At 29.8% G+C, this 9,751-nt stretch overlaps 1 long non-coding RNA gene across 1 annotated transcript; it reads right to left on the bottom strand.

Annotated features, from left to right (window-relative positions):
- Positions 1-639: 639 nt before the first annotated feature.
- On the bottom strand, positions 640-9,170 carry LOC134282984 (uncharacterized). Its single transcript, XR_009995402.1, has 7 exons — positions 9,159-9,170; positions 8,506-8,570; positions 8,338-8,429; positions 8,078-8,188; positions 1,148-1,250; positions 948-998; positions 640-703 (listed from the first exon to the last, which is right to left on the bottom strand). It is a non-coding gene; the product is annotated as an uncharacterized LOC134282984 (long non-coding RNA).
- Between the last annotated feature and the right edge of the window lie 581 nt (positions 9,171-9,751).

The following is a 9,751-nucleotide window of genomic DNA, read 5'->3' as shown; positions in this document are numbered from 1 at the left end:
ATTAATTTTCTTTCTAACAGATAAAAAGTCTGAAGAGCAAAGAAAAAAAAAACCAACAATAATAAATAAAATGCCCAAACTCCTTTTTCATTATGGTAGGGGTGGGTGGGGGAGGGGGTTGTATCGGTAACTATTTTTTAACCATAAAATGTATTATACATGTATACTGTGGGTTTCAAAAATTATTACCGGTACTGAAATAATGACCCGTGGATGGAAATTGTAGCTATTATTCAAAACAGATTATTTTTTTTCTTTTCAGCCAATTGCAAGGACATATTATTCAATTTAAAAGATTAATTGTCTCTTTTAATCACATTCAAATTTAAAAAAATATTCATAATTGCAGTCCTGCAGTACATCACTCTGACTGATCGTGAGACATAATAATTCTTTATGAAAAAAAAAACAAATTCATAATACTAGTAATTCTGATATTGCAACTTTATCTTGAATCCCGTTTTGAAACCCCTTAGACCTTGAGGCTAATCATTATGTACAGAGCTGATTTCCTGTGCTATGTACAGTGTAGTCTTGTACATTTCACCATTTTTCACATGAGCAAAATGAATCTTTTTGAAATAAACAGAGGCTAAAATTTGTATGCACATGAAATAAACAGGAAAGACAGTTGATTTTACTTGAATTCCAGGATATACAGAGCTGCATGTGTATGTAGCCTTTCCACATAAAATTGTAAAACCTGAAAAAAAAAACAATATTTAACATTTTCAAATATCTTTCTACTAATATAACTTAAGACTGCATTGAATTTTGATATATTCAGAGTGAGAAAGAAGAAATTATAAATAATTGAAAACTACATTTTATTCTTTTAATGAAACAGTTGTTCAAAGAGGGAGGTAATCCAATTACAAATATAAGACTGTAATTTCAAAGAAAGATAATTCATTTTTATGAAAGATAACTCTAAAAAATCAATAAACCTTATAGTCTTTTTCAAGAATTTGTGTAGCAATGATCCAACTGTGTACTGTCTGAAAATTAAATAAATACTCATTTTAATGACTAAATATTCTTAGGTTACATAGTTATAATGAAATATTAGGACAATTTTAATCCCAGTAATTAATTACATCCCCCCAAAAAGCAGTGTATTCAAATAGGAAATGTAAAATGCACTTACTAAGGATAAACAAATTTCCGTCCTTCAAATCTGTATAAAATTCCTGTTCTGTTAATTCATAAACATCATCGTCCTTCTCACAACCATCCAGCCAATACTGCACCTGTTGTAATATATTTGAATAAGTCAGTTATGTTCATAATGAGGCAAAATATATTAAAATCTACTTTACTTAAAGACACAGACATGTAACACAAAGTAAGACATTACAAATACAAGACATACATACATAATTGACTTTAAGATAAAATGCTTTAATTTCTTAAATATTTAAAGTATACTATATTGCTAAAATTTTAACCACCTCACACCACTGGAATGTTATACTTCATTGTAACAAATTGTGATGGGTTTTGAAAGGAATAGTTTGAAATAAGAAGAAATTTTACCTATGTGGAGTTTGAAACAATACAAGAATAAAAACGTGTTACTTATTTTCAATTCAAAATTCTATACACAAAATGATTTTTTTATTTACTTCTCAAATAAAGTGTACCAAATGTTTAAGTACTGTTTATCACTCCATAGTCCATACCCCTTTTTAAAAACACATTCAATAAGTTAAAAGTATTTTAGAGAAAATAATGTAGGTGATAGGAAGAAAATTATTTCATACTATGCCATATATTAAAAAAATATATTTGCTATTTGCCCTCTACAGGCTTACTGACTTAAAACTTTACATTATCATCAATTAAATATATATATATTTTTAAAATATGGCCCTAGTAATCAGTAAATCAGGTATACTAAAATTCATTCACTCAAGGTCTTGTAATGTTTACAAAGTCAAGTCAAATGAAAAATTATATTTAAGATATGCATTCTTCTTTTTCCTTTTTTGATTGAATTAAATTGAATATTGTCTTAGAAATATAAATAATTCATGAAGAAAAACTTAAATAACTTGACACAGTAAACAAAACTATCATTTATGAACTCAATACATATCTTATAAAGGTTTGGGGATGTAAAATTGTTACAGTGCAGTGTTTTCCCTAAGAACCAGCAGTCAGCCAAATTGACCGCTTTGACTGATAAAAATGCTGCCTGCAAATCAAACTTTGTTGCAAGGTTAACATAGCCTTAGCCTGTAACAACTCATCTTTAACCCATTACTTTAAAATAAAGGGAAAACACTGTCAGTGATTTACAAAATTTTCATTGTGTGATTTACTTACATGCAAACACACTGTACCACTTTAAAAAGAGTTTAGTGTGAACTTCATATTAAAATGCTTAATACTGAAGTAATCATAAATTACTTTGAATATTCCATTGTCATAACCAACAATTTCACCATTCCATTCTACATTTTCATATTCATCGCTTATCCAGGTATGAATGATTTTTTTCCTAACTAGTGTAGATGGAATCACTTCCCGTTGGGTCCTTTCCCTTTTTAGCTTTATGATGGTTTTCAAGTTTTCAATTAATTTTTCAATCGTAAAAAGTTTTCCTTTTTCCGAAAATTTTGTCAATCCTTTATGTTGTTTTTCTAGAGGAAATATTGTTTTGTATAAGTTCAACTGCTTCTTCACCGCTGTAATTTTATCGTTTTTCTTCTTTATATGTTGTAAACTGCTGTCAACCTTGCTTTCCGTGTCCCATAATCCATCGTCTGATATCGAATCTACTGCTTTTGTCAATTTTTCCTCTTTTCTTTCTTTCATTGCTTTTACATTTTCTTGTCTTTCTCTGATAATTTTCAGATGATTTTGAAATAACAATTTCTTTTCCAACTTATTCTTACACAAAACTTCCCTCCCTTCCTTCCTAATATTTCCTAAAAGATCTTTCTTCTCTGACACTGTCTTTTCTTTTAACCACTCACTTGTCTTATTTTCACTAAATAAAATAAGGTTCTCTACACTAAAAACACTAGACGTTGGCGTATCCATCATTTTCTTGTCCAACCTGCCCATTAGTCTTTCTACAGTAATATTATTTGTGCCACAACTATTACATTTATTTACAACATCTTCAGATGGATTAAAATATTTTCCAGTTTCTTCAATAAAAGGACTAAACAGTGACAATGACTTGGTTTTTAAAGATACACAAAACTTTTTCAATATCGAACATGTTACATCATTGTAAAAATCATCAAATAAAACCTCCTCAAATTCATCAGTTGGAAGAAAAGGACCATAAAACAGAGAAATTTTTCTTGATAAAAGTAAAAAAGGTTCTTGTATACACAGATCTAAAAATTGAACAACTCTTCTGTACACGCTACCCATAGACAAAGCAGTGGGTAGCTCTTCCGCCTTGGACCAATAAGGTTCAGAAAATGAATTGCATATAATACCAAGTGCTCTTAAAATACATAAAATATGATTGTTTTGTAAGCCACACACGATAAAATCAGTACAAGAATTCAAAGAACTTTTTGTGGATAACAAATACTGTAAAATATGCTTTCTCATACAAAAAATTCCTACAGCATTATAAAACATTTAACACCCATTCTCAATATAAGGGCACAAATGCCTCTCTGACTTTTTAAAAAATGAAGTTCAAGATAACAATTTTTCTATCAATTACCTTTGAAAGAAAGTATCTGAAGATTTTGTTTCCAGATTTTTTTCATCAAATTATAATACATGAAATAATGACAAGACGATAAAGTAGAGGGTAATTTTATTCAGAAATGTAGCTTGAAATGTACGTTACTCTTTCTTCAATGTCCAAAAAAATATGTCAAAAAAAATGTAGTCATTAAAATCACAATTGGAATATCTCATCTTAACACCAGCACATCCTACCAACTCTGTCAGCAACATATTTTCTCGGCATACGAACGTGCGTTTGATTTTTCCTTTCAAAAAACAAAGGTTACTTTTTGATCCAGATGTGTAAAAACATTTTTTAAATATATGCTTTAAATTCTTCTCTCTGTTTTGTTAAGAGCGATCAGTTTGGAATCTTGTCAGTTTTAATAGATACTGGAACCTAACATGTACATGTAGTAAAGTTCTATTTTGTAGTTACTGTCTTTTTTAACATATATTCATGCCGATTTAGAAAACTATGTAAATGTAACGTACATTTCAAGATATATTTCTGTTTAATAAAAAGCTTAAAATTCATCTAAAATTCATCTAAAAATTCATCGTTTTGTTTCAGTTTATTCCAAAAAAGATTCTCTATGTAATCTCACTGTGTTATATGTCACAATCACCACTATAAAGACACGATTGCCTCAGAATATGAGTAGGTAACGTACATTTCACGCTTGTAATAATATGTAAATTAGTAATAAGAAAATATTGAAAAAAAAGCAATTATTGACATAAAAATCATATCAATGAAGCGTTTTAAGGCAGTAATATAAGAAATCATAATGTAACAAACGAGGTGATTGTCATCAACTACATGAATGTTACGTCACTTCGGTAACGTTCATTTCACATATTTTTGGGGTGTCCCCTCCACCTCAGTTCATAACCATTCTTTTGTGCTGTTTCGCTGAAATTGACACCGGTCGTAGCCTAGTTACTTCTAACTGTGTGCAAGGTTACAGACAAAAAAATATGAGTCAGATGTATTTTGCTATGATCTAACAAATGTTCGTGTTTGGCCATTGAAACTTAACATAAATCTATTCCGAATATATCCATCGACAGTCTTGTTAACAATTTCATTTAGTATGTTGCAACATCGTTTTTCAAAACACAAACATACGTGCTTTTCAGCAGATCTGGAAAAATATAACCCCAAATGCAATTATTCAAACAAAACTGAGTATTCAGTATTTGAAATGCACGTGACCGTCTTGTGTTCTAGGTTTACTTGTTTTGTTTCTTTTTCTTTTCTTTTTTGTTTTTTTTTTTAACAATTATAAGCCTATGCATACCTTGTTTTAAATTATCAACAACAATTCAATTAATATTGACGAAAAGTCGCACATGAAAAGTAAACAAACTGCAAAATGGTTGCCAAAGATGAATTTAAGACACTTAGAAATAAATTTTCTAGCATTTGGTAACAGTTTAAAACATTTATGAGGATTGGGGTGCATTTAGATGTGGCCAGTTGTCAAATGGATTGTAACGATAATTTCGTTTCGCTCGTGTAAACGCAATTCATAGACTAAATTAAAAAAATGTCAGTTAGAAATACATAAAATGTACGTTACCATACGTAACGTATATTTCAAATATAAAAATAAATTCTCTTCCACAAGCATACGTTAGACGCGCAATATATTGATACTATTTGAACCTGCATATCATAAGAAATGCATCATACAGGTTTCGTATTCAGAAATATATACCAGGTATCAAAATCATATTACATAATAATTGAACTTTAATATATTTTTTTCCTCAGCAGAGACGTTTCTTTTCATTAATTTTGGGATTTAGCCGACCTCCAACCTTTGAAACTTTCCTTTGTGTACACATTCGAGTGTGTGAAAGTATTAGAATACATGAAAATTCGTGCGAGATTCACTTAATTCGAATTTCATGGTAACGTACATTTCAGTCACGTACATTTCAAATGATCACTTTTCATGTAAAAAATAATTTTTAATTGTGTTAAGCAAAACGTCTTTGCCAGTTTACAGGATACAAGGGGTTGCTTATTCAGAGTCGTCTCATATTTTCTACTTAATATGTATTCTTAATGGAAGAATATAGGTAACGTACATTTCTTTCTTATCTCTAAGATTGAAAATGTCTTTCATTCCGTAAACATATTTATAAAAGTTGCTCAAGTTGTTCAATTTCATGTTACATTATCAAAGTAGGAGTAATTAACCCTTTGAAATTTCAAATGTAGCCCATCAATAAATAAAGGAGAACAAAACTATCAGGTGTATAATCTTTGTGTTTGCTTGTAACGTTGTTAAAATAGAATTAAGCGACAGGGACATTGCTCAATAAAAATGATTTATTATCACAAAGAAAATATATTTATTGTTATGAAAAGAAATATATATGATACAAGGTTTAACTTATCAGAAAATTTTTACTTGAGAATCAAAACTATATATTACACAGAGGGGATTCAGAATAATATTTGCCTCGGCGACAGTAACGTACATTTCAAATAGGCTACTATATTTGAATTTGGAACTCCTTAAATACCCTTTCAGATCGATAATTATATGAATTCTTATTCATTGTTATATGACTATTTATTATGTTGATTTAAAAATTACATCAGTGGCATTTCTTTTAAATGAAAATGAGGCGACATCATTTGAGCCCTTATATTGAGAATGGGTGTAAAACATTAAATCTATTCCCTTTGACTTTCACCACAGGTACTTTGTCAAAACCTTGTTCTTTTACATAGGTTGCTGTTAAAAAGGGATCACCTGTTCCATCTTTAAAAAAAAGTTTGGATACACATGAAATGAGATAAAAGGTGTAAGATTCCTTACTTCTACAAGATACATTGTTAAAAGAAACATTTACATCTTTTTCAAAATTTAAAACTTCTTTCAAACACTGATCCGAAAACTGTAAAAGAGCATGTACAGAGCATTTAAAAGAATAAAAGTCCTTGTCACAATTAAAATCATCCCTGCATTTTTTCATTAAAATACTGTTAACTTTCTCTTCCGTAACACTACGGTCTGTCATAAAACTGGAAATCTTATTTAAAATGTCACAAGACTGACCATCACTTATTTCATTTAAAATATTTAAAGTAGTTTGGACGTAAGTGTCAGCCTTGCCGTCACTTACTTCTTTTAAACCAGCAGTAAAAATATTATTATTTGTGGCTATTTTCAAACCATAAAAATGTCTTCCTTTTTTTGTGGTAGCATCTCTATGCATAGTTAAATTTTCTGTATTTAAAAAATTTTCTTTTAACTGTTTTTTACATAAAATACCCATTTCATTGCTAAAAATTGCATTAGTACTCTTAGATGGCAGTTCTTTCACTTTAAAATTCACTAAAGATAAAACAGCATTAACTACTGGTTCGACATGTTCGATACCAATGTTATGAGTTCTAAAAAAATATATAAGTTCCCTAATCCTATGATCAAATGGTCTACCTCTGGTATTTTCCCTAAAATCTAAAACTTTAACTGTGTCACACCCTTCCTGTTCTTCCTCTTTTTCACAACGTAAAATATCAAGTTCTTTTTGTAAATCATTTAAAATAACATTTAAAGAGTTGCACTGAACACTTTTGTGTCTCAGTATTTTATCTACCGGTACACATACTTCTTTGTCTTTTTTTCTGTCTATCTTCTCTTCTTTTTTCATTTTTCTTGAAACATGTAATTTTGATCTCAGATTTTTTATAATTCGGTCTTTCCTTTGTATGGCTTGTTCATATCTCCTACTTTTAATTTTCTTTAGCTGGTCTTTCAATAGTAACACTTTCTTTTGTAACTGAATAATTTGAATGCTCTGGTCTATTGGTGCTGGTGGTGGTTGTGGTGGTGGCAGTGAGGGTGGGTCAGCTCTAGATGTCACTTTCACTGGTACACTAAATGTACTTCTTAAAAAATGTTCACATTCACAGTTTTTTTTCCCTTTCAGCTGTTGAATCTTTGCTTTATTTCTTTTGATTTTAACATAAAGTGATTTCTTGTCAATTTCTTCTCGACTTTTACCCAGAACTCTGCATATATCACTGTGAATTGAATTGATGTTCCCTTTGCATCTTTCATATATTTCGACCACTAATTTGTTGGTTAGGGACATTTTGGTTATGATAAGTTAGTTTTAACAAATATATTTACCCTATATACACATATACTATGTTGGCTGTTTTGAAAGAAATGATGATATTGCATGTTAGTAAAACGAGACAAACACTAGACAATGGACACACATCACACACATATATAATTCATACTGATAGTGTCGCCTGCATTGGTATTATTTTTATTTCAGACTGACAGATGGACAAGTGCCATAATAAGTGATCCCTCTGTATTATTTAATAAATACATACCTTAAAAGCTCAACTGAATAAATCTTTTTTTTTTCTTTTTTTTCTTTTCTTTTCTTTTTTTTTTCAATGTCTTTAGGAAAAATCCTCAATGAAGAAAAACCAAATATGAATCTGAAAATAAAATTCATAATATATATTTAATTATTTATCATATTTAAAAAAAAATTGTCATTAATAATTTCAAAGAATTGTAATAAATTCTTACATTTTATATGTGGCAAACTTTATAATTGTTCTTCTAAATATTGTAAAGAAATTACCCTTGAGTTTTCCAACAAGGGGTATGTACAGGAATAAACAAACAAGCGAAAGAATATTTACACACAGTCTCTGGCTAGGTAATCACTGAAATCTGGAAGAAAAAAATGTTTAGTAATTGTTGCAAATAATTGTATGGAAGCATTGACATTTTATGAAATTCTATTTACCTTGATTATCCAGGAAAGTTTATTTACACTTCATAAAGCATCCCAATATAACTGGTGAAATTTGTCTGAAAAAGATATATAAATCACTTTTTTTCCTATGATATATTGAAAAAGACTATGATGAAAGGGAGGTAACTCAATTATTAGAATGGCTGAAACTATTGGGAGGCATAAAAGTAATTGAATAAATTAAACTCTAACTTGATTTTTCGCAAATATGTATTTTAATATCTTAAATTTACATATATCAGTTAATTATTGAAGGAAACTATGAGTGTGCCCTCGTGTTGCCATTATAATATCAATTTTCCATGTCACATTACTGAGGCATTAATCTTTAAAAAATCAGCAAGAGAAAGCCATAGCTTCCAAAATTTCAGTAATCGTACATATTGTAGCAGTATGTCTACCGCTTACGAAAATGTGTGAAACTTAAGCGTACCCTATCATTATCCTCCAAAAAAACAAATTATTCATATTTTCATTACGCCCGTGTACATAATAAAATACCATTATTCGTGCTTTACGCGATTTTCCAAGAACAAAACACTGTATAAAAGATTATATATACTCAAAACTTACCAGCATTACTCAATTTTTGTTATGTCAAAGTCCTATCTTATTTTATATAATTTATAACAAAAAATACTTACTTACTCCGAGCATATGAAGTCAACATGGCCGACTCCGAACAGTTCTGCAATAGATTAGAGTTATCGTTCTTGGCAAAGATGGCGTTATCTGGAAAGGCTAGTGTATGCTGACAATAATAAAGTTTTCCCGCGTTTCGTAGAATAGCGGGAAAACATTGTATGATTGGAACGTATTTTATTGGAAATGCCTGTTTATGGTAGGCGTGGCCAAAGGAAGGCCAATGAGAAGGTGGTATTTTGTGAGGTGTTGGATCATTCTAAGCCAGTGCTCCGCAGAACACACACGTGTTTTTGCTGAGTTTTCGGGAGCAGTAACGAGCAAGCGGAATTGATGACAAAAGAAAACCAGGGTCCTGTAGCGGTTGTTACTTTACATGTCATCGGGCTTTACAATGTACAAATAAAGAACAGTTTCTAAGATAAGTATAAGTGTTCTAAGAATATTAATGAAAAGGAAACGAAATACCAAGATAGTTTTATTAAAGGTTTATTTTAAGAAACTATAGTATAAATGAAAACGTTAAAGTTCATTCTACCAATTTTAAGGGGAGAGTTTTGAGGTAGATAATTATATTTTTAAGCTATCTGTAACA

This window comes from Saccostrea cucullata, unplaced genomic scaffold, assembly GCF_032062105.1.
Source record: "Saccostrea cucullata isolate Sc308-1 unplaced genomic scaffold, CSIRO_AGI_Scuc_v1 ctg6458, whole genome shotgun sequence".
Lineage (NCBI taxonomy): Eukaryota > Metazoa > Mollusca > Bivalvia > Ostreida > Ostreidae > Saccostrea > Saccostrea cuccullata.
This window is presented reverse-complemented; position numbering and strand designations above follow the sequence as displayed.